This window comes from Ursus arctos, unplaced genomic scaffold (assembly GCF_023065955.2).
Source record: "Ursus arctos isolate Adak ecotype North America unplaced genomic scaffold, UrsArc2.0 scaffold_8, whole genome shotgun sequence".
Classification (NCBI taxonomy): Eukaryota; Metazoa; Chordata; class Mammalia; order Carnivora; family Ursidae; genus Ursus; species Ursus arctos.
Window position 1 is genome coordinate 77,067,265 of NW_026623100.1, and position 12,761 is coordinate 77,080,025.

The window sequence follows — 12,761 nt, forward strand, 5'->3', positions numbered from 1 at the left end:
AAGTCGGCCGTGTGGCTTTAGCAAAACAGATGGCAATCGTTTAGATCCAAACGTCAAATAATGTTCAGCCCATGTGGGCAGGGTATCCAGTGCTGTAGAGATGACCACAGATTGTAATCAGAGTCGGACTTACACAGGGGACCTTCCAGAGTCGGCAGGGAAAGCACAGACCAAGCTTCCACGGACAACTGACTCGTTAGAGGGAGTGAGCTCCCCATTAATGGTGGTCTCATCAAAGCGTCTAAACCACCCTCTGGCAAAAAGGTTGTGGGGGGAATTCAAGAACTCGGTGGTACTCTAAGTTCACGATTCTATGACCCGGCCATTGCAACATCATGAAATCTTGCTTCATCCCAAGCAAGAAACCAAGGGTTGGGGGGGGGGGGGGGCCGGGGAGGTAAGGGGTTTGTTTGCAGGTTTTGCCCCATCACAAAAACAGTCCAGATGTGCACACAAGGTGCAGACCCCGCACCCTAGAAGCAGCTCAGCAACTCCGGGAATGAAGGGGCAAGCGCTATGATTTAAAAACTAGAAGAAACTAAGAATGGCTATCGTTCTCTCCCAGGAACGGAAGGACCAGGAAGACAATGTCCCAAACGAAATTCACTACACAGTTTAAGTAACAGGATTGTAAGGTTTTTCTTCCCCAAAACCAGGCCATGAAACACAAAGGATAAGAGTCTGAAAAACAGAAACTGCACAAAACGTGGGGTCAGACGGTCAGGATGCGACTGTCCTCCTGCAAAAGGAGCAAGCTCCGTGCATGGGAGCGAGGCGTGCACAGCACCACTCCAACGGGACCTACCCAGCTGTCATCGCAAGCGGGAGACACAACACGATGGCCTAGGAAATGTCTCTGCCCTTGGGAAGCTGGGGCAAACGCTACCGCGTCTCTACCTCCCGGAGTAAGTGACTAGACCACTCAGACTCGGCCGTTGGCCCTCAATGTGGTACTTTCACAAGTACTCACCCCCCTTCAGTACCCCACCGCAGGATCCCTGGGAGGTAAATTTGAAACCTCAAGGACTAAAAGGTCAAAACAGCCTTCTTTATGTCGGGAGACATTTCTGGCACTTTCATCCTCAGAATGATTCATCATTTCCTGGAATCAGCCTGCCTCTTGTCCAGTGCCCGCACAGACACTGGGCAAACACGCTTTCTGCTCCCTCGACCCTCACGGCAGGTGCTTAGGGAACACCTGTGAATCTGGGTTTATGGTACATCCAGGGAGCTCCTCGACTGGAAATCCAACCCCACACCAGCCTGGGGTGAGGCTTCCTGCTTCGTGTCCTGTTATCAGCAGCAGGAACGCACTGGGTACACAGCAAGCTGCTCTCAAGGGCCGGCAGACACGGACCAATTTAACTGTCGGGCCCCAGCCTGCCAGCTGCTTTGGTTAAAGGAGCGCATCTGAGAGGCTTCTAAACATCCAGGGTTTTCCGGCTACACTAGGCAAAGATGATCCAGCAGTGAACCAACTGCCCATTTTCACCCCACACAGGACACTGCCCGGGTGGTGACAATAACAGAGTTTAAACTACCTAATTGTTTACCATAATGATGCAAAGGATAGAATTTTCCCATCTTGCAGAGAAGGAAACCGAGCTTTAGGGTTGATGTCACTTGCTCGGAGTCCCGGTGCAGGGAAGGGACAGAACAGCATTGGAATCCAGGTTAAGTCTGTATCCAATACTATGACAATCCTGCAACCCTCCCGTGTGACTTGACAGTCCAATCTGTGTACAGGGAAGCACACACGGACTTCAAACTCCATACGCAGGAAAGTGTAATACACAGGAAGTGCAAATAGACTCACTTCTCCAGCGACGAGGCCAACATGACCCAAGAGGTACATCTGTGTCGATTTCTTTCTTTTTCCTAAGCTAGTGTCTGGTTTGGAATTGGGTCTGCTTGCTCCGGAGACAGGCCTGTGCGTGCCAGTCGGTCCCGGAGCAGCCAGCCAGCCTCCCCTCGGCCATCTCCAGGTGGCACACAGGTAAAGCAGGAGCCCTGAGAGGGGCTCACTTCTTCGCAGTTGAAGAAGAGAAAGGGCAGAGATTTTGCTAGTAAAGTCTGAATACTCGGGGATAAAACCTCCCCCTCCTCCTTTTATCTGGATCTACGTTAAATATCTGAAAGTCGTCTCTGAAGACAAGTGAGTGACGACAAATACCGCGCCCCCCTTCCTACCCAGACTGTTCCTCCCTTCGTGCAGGAAACAGTCCACAGATGCTCACCCCGCACCTGCTGTGGGTGTGGCCCCAGGGAAGGTTCCTTCCTGTCCCTGAGAAGCAGGAAGTCTTCCATCTTAATTGGCTCAGTTATCAACGACTGAATATCTAGTTCTGTTCACAACTTTCCCGAAAACTGAAGAATTTGCCTTGGAGAATGAGCACCCCATCACTAGGAGTATTTAAACCATTCGGCTTTGAGTCAGGACTGTTCTTCCTCAAGAATACAATAAAGGCTGCCTCCCTGGGGTTCTCCCCACAGGTCCTTGAAGGCCCAGGAGGTCTCATTCTGTATTCTCCGGGTTGTCCTGAGGCCAAGGAAGACAGCAAAGTGACTGCCCCTGGCACCCTGACATGCTAGGAACGCGCTGTCAGCACCCCAGCGGGGCCTCAGAGAGACGAGGGGGGTGGCCTCCACTCACCACCTCCCGCTGTTCTCCTCTGAGCACATTCTGTGTCTCCACGTCTGGGATGCAAATCTGACCAACTCTAAGTGAGAACGCAAACCTCACACTGCTCCTGGGGCTGGCCAAGGTCACACTCACCTGGGAGGTTAGGAAGTAAGGGCTGGTATTCAGCCGAAGCATTGAAAAACAAAAACAAACAAACAAACAAAGGGGCAATTTCTAAGAAACCCCCAAAATGGCCTAAAGACTAAGATGACTTGCAAGACAATGAAGTTGGTTTACAAGTAGGTATCTCCCTCTTGTGATTTGTATTAACAGCGAAGAAATCTTTTTTCAGAGCACTGCGAGTTGAGTTGACTTCTCAATTCGTAGGAGTGATCAATTACACATAAATGACAAAAAAGAAGTATGACATGGTTGCAGCACGAGGCAGAGAAAAGAATGCCCATCTGAGAGTCTAAATACCTATGTTTCCTCCCTAGCCTGCCACGCAGAGGGGCACACTTCCTTCCCTCCCTGCCGGTTCTGGACTGAGGAAGCCCACCGGCTGCCCCGGCTGCCCCGAGTAGCTCCACAGCCCTCACCGTGGTGCTAAGACAAGCTTCTTAAACAAAGGGGAAAGTTCTGTGCTCGTTAATACCCTTGAGGAATCGGGGACTTCGCTGGCCAGCACGCTCCAGGAAACACTCCCCTCCAAAATAAGAAAATTCACTAGAAAAGCCTGAGATGCTTCTAGAAAGCTTGCAAGTCAGACCAATGCTTCCTGCAGAAGTGATGGAGCAGAAAAATCAGCTGGCAGAGCATTTCCCCCACCAAAGCCCTTCCTGAATTAAGCAGCCAGAGAACACAGAGCTCATCACAGCTCAACTTCAGGACCAGGGGAAGGGGCAAGCCAGCTCCAGGAGGATCCCACATGAAGAAGGGTGTGGAGGCGGGAGGTGTGCAGAGTGTGTCCCAGGGGAGGGGGCTGTTACCTAGCTGTTACCTACCATGCAGGACAAAAAGCAAAGGCCTGGGGAGTTTCCTCCTCCTTCAAGCCCCCCTAACCACGGGCAGGAGCACCCCACGCTGGAGCTTATCTGTAGGATTCCCAGCACACTGCAGACGCACGAAAGCATCAGTTAGCCCAATCTTGCGTGGTTCCAGAAGCGTAGCACTGCGAACCCATTGTCAGGATGAGGGAATGGAGGTCTCATAACTTCTTGCCTCGTGATTACATCAGAAAATGAGCTTTTCACCCAAAATCGACAGACTCTTTTTCTGGACTTCCCAACTTGCCAAGAAACTCTGCTTTCTTGGAAGTTCTGCCAAAATTCAAAACCCTGGCTACAGCGTTCATGACCCTGCAGTTTTTGCTACCACCACCCACCTCTACAATACTGAAGTCAGTTTAAGATGGCCTCATACTCACCCAACAGAAAAAAATGGGTAAAACACAGAGAGAGTTCACAGAGAGAGGAGTCCATTTGGTCAGTGATATGTCAAACCCACGCATAATTTAAGATACGCAAAAGAGGCCTCTCAGATGGTCTAAACTCGGAGCATCGCATAAAAACCGCAGGGTTGGTGACAGCAGGAGAAACCAAGTCATCACCCACTGCTGGTGGGTAATAAATGGGGTGAGCACTGGGACATGCTCATTTTTGGCATGTACTTCCCCGGCAACCCTACTGCTGTTAAGATCCATGTACAAAACCATAATTGTGCATTGACTGTAATAGGGAAAATTAGAAATAATTTAAATATCTATAGGACTCTGGCTAAATAAACCATGTAACAGAGTATCGTAAGCCTGCTTAAAAAAGGGAGAGGTAGTCCCACAAATACTAAATTCACAAAAGTATATATTGAGTGAAAGGGCTCAAAAATATTAATAAAATGAATCCTTTTTTTTTAAGAATTACATTTATACATATTCTAAGATGCACCAAAAAAAAAAAAAATTCAGGACTGATTTACATAGCAAACAAGGTCCACAGGCTGAGCCCTAGGGACCAGGTCTGGGAAACGAGACCTTCACTTTCACCATGAATATGTCCACGGTGTTGGCTCTGGCTCTTTTTTTTTACATGCGTATGTATTACTTGGACAGTAACTTTTAATGACCTGAGAGAACTGGGTGAGGGATGGAGAACTCTGGCCCACTCAGTGTCGGGGTCTCCGGTCAATGACATTGCTGGGACAGGAGGGGGTGACAGGGGGGGTTCCTGCTTTGGTCAGAAAGGTCAGAGGGTGACCACTCAGCTCCTTCAGCACTGGGATTTTGCAACGCTTGGACCTTATAATCCCATGTGATGAGTGTTCCCGGGTCCCTGCCAAGGAGCACAAAAGGCCTGGACAGTAGGGGATAGAGACATCTACACTACAGGACGGCCAACGCACTGGGCCAAACCACTCCAAGTTTAGACCCCGATCCTCTGGCTCTTAACTATTTAACTCACTAAATGAGCACAAGGCTGCGTCCTCTCTCTACACACCTGCAGCTGCCCTCAGTCCGTGTTGTGTCTTGGTCAAAAAGAATGTCCTGCTTCTGTGACTTCCACTTCCGTATGACCCCCACCCACCCCACCCCAGCAATTCACGAAGGGTTAGCTATCACCTGATGTTCGAGAGTGCTGCCTACAGCTCAGGGGATCAGAATGCAGACGCTCCTGGAGGCAGGTGGTTGGCGTTCAGATCCCAGCTCTGCCACCCACTAACCTGTGACGACAAGCCAATTACTAACCTGAGCCTCAGTTTCATATCTGTAAAACGGGATGAACACCGTCTGCCTCACAGGATTGCTGGTGCAGGTAAAGTACGTTTCAAAGTACGTGCATCAAATGCAAACCACGTGCTAATTCTGGGGTCACAAAAGGCTCCCGGACTCTGAATGAACGCTCTTGCCTTAACTATTTAAATTGTACTCTCCCAAAAAGACGGGGGCAAGGAATATCGTAGGTTAAAATTAATGCAGAAATATTAGAAGCGTATGTTTCTATTACCATAGGACGATAATACATTCGTCCAAAAATCTGAATCCAGAGGCAACCCCAGGATTGGGCAGCATTCTGCGATTATACAGAATTCACCAGCAGGAATTTCTTTTGCGAAAGTAGTTGCCAAGAAGAACGTCTGTTGGGAGGCTGTGCCCTGTTATCCCATGACCTCTGTTGCTTGTATCTTGTCTTTTGTAAACCAAAGGGTTTGCCTAGTGAGACCCGTGAATGCAGAGAAAGATTTTGCCAAAAAGAGAAAGTACACGTATCCAAGGAGATAGAGGGACCTCTGGGAACAAGGCGCACAGGGTAAACGTGCTCATGGCGTCCCAGGAGCGGCTAGCAACAGGTGTGTCTTGATCACAGGGTCTGTAGTCAGCTTCGTGAGCAACGTTAGGGTACATCGCACTAAGGAGCAAACAGACAGCTGACACAGAGCCATGACTGTTCTAACTGCCTGCACGTTTTTTCTGGAAAGCCTCAGCATTCAGTACCAGCAAAAAATTCTAAATTGTTGAAAGAATCACACAACCTGGTCAAGGGGTTAATGATGAGACCGTGATCACCAGCCTGAAAAGCTCCCTGCTCCTTTCCAACCTGAGCCCTGTCCATTCCCTTCCTCCCGACCTCTCAGCTGGGCAGTGGACATGGCCCAGGCACCCTGAGCCACTCCCCAGCAGGCAGCGGCTGCTGTGGGCCAGGAAGAAGCCAGAGCCTGTGGTCGTGCGGCCACTCCCACACCCCCATGCACTCCTCCTCACACACCCACCCTCCTTCCCTCCACTGGAGCAAGCAATCACACACACACACACACACACACACACACACACACACCACGACTAAAACACGTTTCACAAAACAATAGCCGATATCTACTTTTCTCTTCTATTTCACTTTTTAAAAATGTCTGTGGACCAACTAAACTGATTTTATGACCAGGTCGTCCCAAACTGCACTGTGACAAATACTGACCTATGCCTGGACCCAGAGCTCTGTGAACAGCTAAACCCTCCCTGATACTCCAGCCCTGGCCGCTGCTCACTTCTTACTTCTCAGTTTGTTGAATAAAAGGGGGGGGAGAGGGGAGGAGGAGGATGTGGGAAGAGGAAGAGGTGCACAGGGAAGTGGGGGGGGACACAGGAAGGAGGGGGGCAGGCGCAAGTCTTCAGGACACTGAGGGTGCCGTCAGGGCCCTGGTGTCCCCCTGAGCTGGACCTCCTGCCAGGTGCAAAAGCAGGTATTAAGCCCCTCACTCACAGCTGAGAAAGTTTCCATTTCAGAAAAGGCCAGCCAATAGCACGTGGAAAGTCTTCCATAAATGAAGAATTAAGTTGGGCCTGGGCCTTGCCCAACTTTTTTTCACAAATTCTATTCCAAGTTTAAGCGAATGGGCTTACCCCATAATTAACTAAGCCAGAATTCAATAAAACGTAAAATGTGATGTCCCCCTTCCCAGGGAGCTCACCCCAGTGCTGACAGCGTGCCATCCATCTATCTTGACCTCCTGTATTCCCCCTCAGTACCTCAACAGCTCCGAACTCATACGCCCCCCCCCCCCGCCAGTCACACTGAGGGAACTGACGTGCAAACAGGTCAAGGCACTAGCCTCAGTGTCCCAACTGGGTAGTCTCGGTGTTTCTCAAAAATGCTCCAAAAACCACTCCAATTGGTGCGACACGCCCCCCCCCCCCGGCCTGGCCCACCAGGCCTCCCCCTGCAAGAAGCCGTAGGCAGCCCTCACCCACACCCATCTGAACACTTGCCCTGATCAGTCTGTCTTGTGTACCCTGAACCCAGAAGAGACAGGATCCAGGAGGACCAACTCACAACAGGAGCACGGTGGTGGGGAGGGGGAGTCCCTCGATGATGATTTGCAGCCCCGGGGCCGGCATTGGTCAGAGCTGTGGCATTGGTCAGAGCTGTCTCGACCCTACAAACAGCCCTCCCCACTTAGGTACCCTGTGTTCTTCTCTAAAATAATAACCTCCACAGTGAGGCACTGACCCTGTGTTCTGTCCCGGGGACTCTTGTATATCTCAGTTAATTTTTACAGTAATCTCCTGAATACGTATGATTGTCTCCACACTTCATAGGTGAAGAAACCAAGGCTCACAGAATTTAAGTCTTTGCCCAAGTCACACAGCGGTAAGAGGCCAGTGTCACTTACAAAGCACTAGCCTCAGCACCCTGCAGGCCCACAGTGGCCTCCTTGAACTATCTCCTGCCCTCCCTTCCCTCTGGTCCAGGGCTCTGAGTGCGGTTCCCTGGGCAAGGGCTGGGCCCACAGACCTCCCTCTGGCCAGGCCGGGCCAGCTCAGCCATCCCCACCCCAACCGGGGAGGACTCTCCCCAGCCATTCCCGAGGTCCCCCCAGGACGCAGAGATCCTTCAGCCCCTCCCATGAGCCCCCAAGCTCTGTCCCACACAACTAGACTCAGCAGGTAGGTTTGCACCTTGAAGCATGTTCTTTTCTAGAGTGATGAGATTTGGATAAACGAGACCTGAGATGGGGAGCACAGTTGTACAGGGGCCTCCAGCACACTCAGGCAGAGCTAAGTTCAGGTTCAAGGCTCCAGCCAGGCCCGGCTCCACAACACTACACAGCCCTAGGTACAAACAGGAAGAAAAGCTCCAAAACACACATCCAGAAACAAATAATGCTGGATAACACAAATGCTGACAAATATGAAGAATTATCAAAATACAGAACCATAAAACAAACTCTTAGATCTTCCAACATTGGGGGGGGGGGAGTGTGTGTTTATTTCTCAATTACTACCCATTCCTCAAACGCTTATTTTAATTCATAAGACCCAAATTATAGAACAGATAAATAGTAAATTCCACAATCATGCCATTCCTCAGATTTAAAAAAAAAAACTGTTACAAGCTCTCACCTTTTCCAAAATACTCCTAATATCCTGGGGATACTACTGGGTGCTACAAAACCTCTCTGAGTTAATGTGCCAGGTTTTTTAGTTCAAGTTTCCCGTTTGGTGGTCAAACGCTGGATTGACATCTGTTTTTTCCAGCGACTACTCTCCCCGTAAATAATCCGCCAGTTATCTACACTCCAGCGCTATGGCACTTAAGAGTTATTTCCAAACCACTACTTTTCATCCTACATTTTCCTGGCCTTCCCCAAAATAAAATTCTTTGCAGGGGCATGTGATGGAACTCACCAGGCCTAGCACCCACTGGGCTGCAGGAAAGATGCACGGAGGCCTGGCAGAGGAGGAAGCACACGGTAATCTGAGAGCCTGACTCCAACCCTGGTCAACCTGCCTCCCAGCAGCTGTGTGACCTTGGGCACGTAGGTCAGCCTCCCTGGGCCTCAGTTTCCTCCACTGCAGAGCAAGAATCCTAAGCCCCGGGGCACATTTTTATAAAAGTTCTGGGCGCACCGCAGGGACTGCCAGCTACACAGCCGGAACCCACCCGTCCCCGCTGGATGGAGCCGGTCCCGCCGTCCCGGGGTCCCGCGTCCGCCCCCCGGGGTCCGCCAGGCGGGTCAAGGTCAGCCCTGCGTGCGCCCCGAAAGGGAAGGCCCGAGGGATGCTGGCTACGCCGCCCGGGCTCCGGGCCTGCTTCTCCACCTCCCTCTCCAAACCACTTCCCACGAAAGGGCCGCGCAGACCGAGCTCGGTCCTCCCGCGTCGGGTCGGCCGCGTCCCCCGGCCCCGCTCCGGCCCCGCCGTGCGCCCCCGGCTCTCGGGGCCCTGCCCCGCCGGGCCCTGCCGCGGCTGCGGCCCCTCCCTGGTAGCGGCCGGAGCTCCGCCGCGGCTCGGCCCGGGACTCGGCGAGCGGCGGACGGCGCGGAGGCGTCTACTCACCGTGCGGATCCGCGCGCGTGGCCGCCTTTGTATGCAAACACTCTCCGTCCGCCGCGCGCTCGCTGTCACCGCCGACTGCCCCCGGCGGCGGGGGCGGGGCGGGGGCGGGGCGAGGGGCGGGACGGAGGAGGGGCGAGCGGGGCCGCACGAGGGCCCCCGCGAGGCGCGAGCCTCTCTGCCTCTTTCAGGGCCCTCCTGGCCCCAGGCAGCGGAGCCTCCTTCGGAGGAAGGCTCCAGTCCGGGAGCCCTTTCTTCACCGCCCACCTCAGCCTTCCTGTTGGGCACGGCACCTTAGGCCACGTTTCTGATTATCCTATCCAAAGCCAAAGTCATATATTTAATTCACGAGGCTACACTGACATGTTCCCGGAAGCCTCTGAATTCAGGGGGCTTGCAACATCAGCTGTAGGGCAGCCTGTTAAAGCGCTCCGAAACCCCCCAGGGCCTGGAGGGCTGCCATCTCGGCCCTACTCTTCAAGAGCGGTGGGACCCGGGCAAGTCCCTTAACCTTGCTTTCCAAGGCCTTACTTTCTACAACCATGTCGTGGCAGCCAGCCTTGTTGGCCAAACTGCAATTTACACTTAGCTTTTCAACATTGGTTCACCTTCATCCTTTATTCGAAAGATCAAGCACTCCTGCTTCATCCATTCATTAAGCAAATACTGGTCAGACTCTGTTCCAGACACTAAGAACAAGGGATGGGAAACCCTGCCCCCTCGGAGCTTCCATTCTCAAGCAAGGAAACAGGCAAGGGAAGAATAATGAAGAAAACAATCTGTGGCTACCTGGTGTAGATCAGATGATCACAGGTGGTCACACTTGAACAGAAATCCTAAACAACAAGAAACACCGGAGTCCTACAGAGATTGAGGGGCAGAGCTTTCTAGAGAGCCGAAACAGCAGGTGTAAAGGTCCTGAGGCAGCCCTCTGAGGGGCTGGAGCCATGGAGTAGTTGGAAGGGTAGCAGGGATCAAATCTTTAGGATCTTGTAGGCCAACTAAGAAGTTTAGATATTCCAAGAAGGGTTTTAAGCCTGAAAATTATATGATCTAATTTACATTTTTTAAAACCACTTCTCTGTTATGTGGAAAGTGGAGCATAGGGGGCCAGAGTAGAATGGCACACACTATTCCACGAAACCAAAGGAGGTGATAATGGCTCAGACTGTTGGGAGGGGTGAGGCAGTTGTGAGAAGTGGAAAGACTTCCGAATATATTTTGGAGGTAAAACCCATGGATTGGTGGACTTATGGGTGGGGTGCGTATGGCGAGGCCAGGGTTAAATCCCCATGTGGAGCTTGAACAACTGAGGGACAATGGTGCTTTTTACTGAGATTCAGAACAAAGAAGAAGCAGGCTTGGAAGGAAATTCAGGAGTGCGGTTTTGACCAGAGGAGACGTCGGGAAATCATCTTTAGAGAAGTCAGGCTGGCTCTAGATAGAAGACGAGGGTCATCTGCCCGGAGAGCTTTGCCCAGGTGAAGTGTCTTCTTCCAGCTGGCCATTGGTGAATGTGTTCAAGCTGGTCTTGGGGTGATTCCCATCTAGGCAGCCTGTCCCCAGGAAAGCAGGTGACCCCTTCCCATTGGCATTTGGGAGGAGGGGGCTACAAAGCAGATCATCGATAACAGATGAGATTCCTTCACAGGGGCGTGTCTCAGAGACCAGCGCAGAGAGGTTCCCACTGCTGCTGGCAAATTGCAGGGCCCCAGAAGGAAGCATTCTTACGCTCCCCGCTCTCCCAGGGACTATTTGGCCTCGGAGTCAAGAAGCAAGGATATCCTGGGGCGCCTGGGTGGATCAGTCGTTAAGCGTCTGCCTTTGGCTCAGGGCGTGATCCCAGAGTCCTGGGACCTAGCCCGACATCAGGCTCCTCTGCTGGGAGCCTGCTTCTTCCTCTCCCACTCCCCCTGCTTGTGTTCCCTCTCTCTCTGGCTGTCTCTCTCTGTCAAATAAATAAATAAAATCTTTAAAAAAAAAAAAAAAAAGAAGCAAGGCTATCCTAATGGGAAGGCTTTCTGGAAGAAAGTCCAACTTCAGGCCACTTAAGTGAGGACTTTGCTTAAAATAGATCTTGAATTATTAAAATTTGGAGACTAGAGGTCTAAACACAAAAGAAAATCCAGTCCAAAGCACTCATTCTACAAATGATGAACCCAGGGCAGAGTGGGGTTGAGGTTCACCCCAGGTCACCCCAAGTGAAGTCTGATGGCTGTCAAGCTTAGCCTGCCACCTCAGGGGAGGCACTTCCCCTGTTGTCCCCATTACTGCCACAATATCTAAACAGGGCCAGGTGCCGAAGGGGGAAATTTTTTCAGACAAGCCTCCCTCCAGGAGAGAACAAGCACTAGATTACATTTCATTTCCTGATCCTGCCATCTGGAGTCCCCCTGGGAGGGCCCTTTCTGCGTAGTCAGCTACTAGGCTGGTGACCTGGCTGTGACTCAGCCCTGAGAGCTGAGGTGATCCCCTTGGCCAATCCCTGCACCTGCCGCCTTCAGCCCAACTCGGAAGATGAGAAGGAACCAGAGATGAGTAAACTTGCTCCAGTCTCCAGCAGGAGGAGGAAGGAAGGGCTGAGTGAAGCCAGGGCAAAGCAGCGCACACATCCTTGATTCTAAAGACTCAGTTTCACAATCTGGAAAATGGGAGGCAGATCCACTTTGGGATGGAAAAGTCCATCCCAAAAGTCCAAGTGTAAAATTCATGGCACAGTGGCCGACTTGAAAGATTTTTAAATTCTAAAAACCCCATAGGTCAGGGAGTGGCGACTCCCAGAAGGAACTGTTGGGTGTTTAGCCCCCTTGTGATCCAGAGAGACCCCTGGGCTCACTCAGCTCCAGGACACAGCAGGCTGCTGACCCCCTCCTAGGAGGGACACCCAGAGAGCACCAAACAATGACAACTCCCACCTGCGCAGCTTTTCTGTGCATAAAAAGTGAGGAGAGTGGTAAAACCAGCCCTATTCTGGCTGGAAACCTCCCCCCTGTTAGCCAGGGATAATAACTGCATTATCCTGGGAACTCCGAACTTTTCCAGATTTATTACCCACACAGTGGAAAGGGCTCTGCACAGGGCAGGGGGGACAGGAGGGGTGAACGCCCCTCTTCAGGGGACCCCAGGACACATTGTCGGTGGTGTAGGATGACTGGTCTCCTGGCAGCTCTGTAAATGCCCCTGGGCCAGGAGGGACACTAAAGAAAGAACAGTGAATTTCCCCCCAGAGGGCTGCCCTTGATCTCTCAGGAACGGAGGGGATCTCCTTGGGATCCAAGGCCAGTCCTTGGTCAGGGGTCCCCTGATGAGGTAGGT

General features: G+C 51.9%; 1 protein-coding gene across 9 annotated transcripts in view; it reads right to left on the reverse strand.

Moving 5' to 3' along the window:
- Positions 1-12,761, reverse strand: part of LPIN1 (lipin 1) — a 129,411-nt gene that overhangs the window by 60,075 nt on the left and 56,575 nt on the right. For 2 of the 9 annotated variants that reach the window (XM_048222510.2, XM_048222509.2), the window contains exon 1: positions 9,450-9,527. The exons of 3 other annotated variants lie outside the window; for them this stretch is intronic. The gene's annotated coding sequence lies outside the window, so the exon portion shown is untranslated. Of the gene's footprint in view, positions 1-8,798; positions 8,972-9,449; positions 9,539-12,761 lie in introns of those variants that run through there. 4 more of the 9 variants (XM_026519086.4, XM_048222512.2, XM_048222511.2 and 1 more) reach the window with 4 other exon arrangements.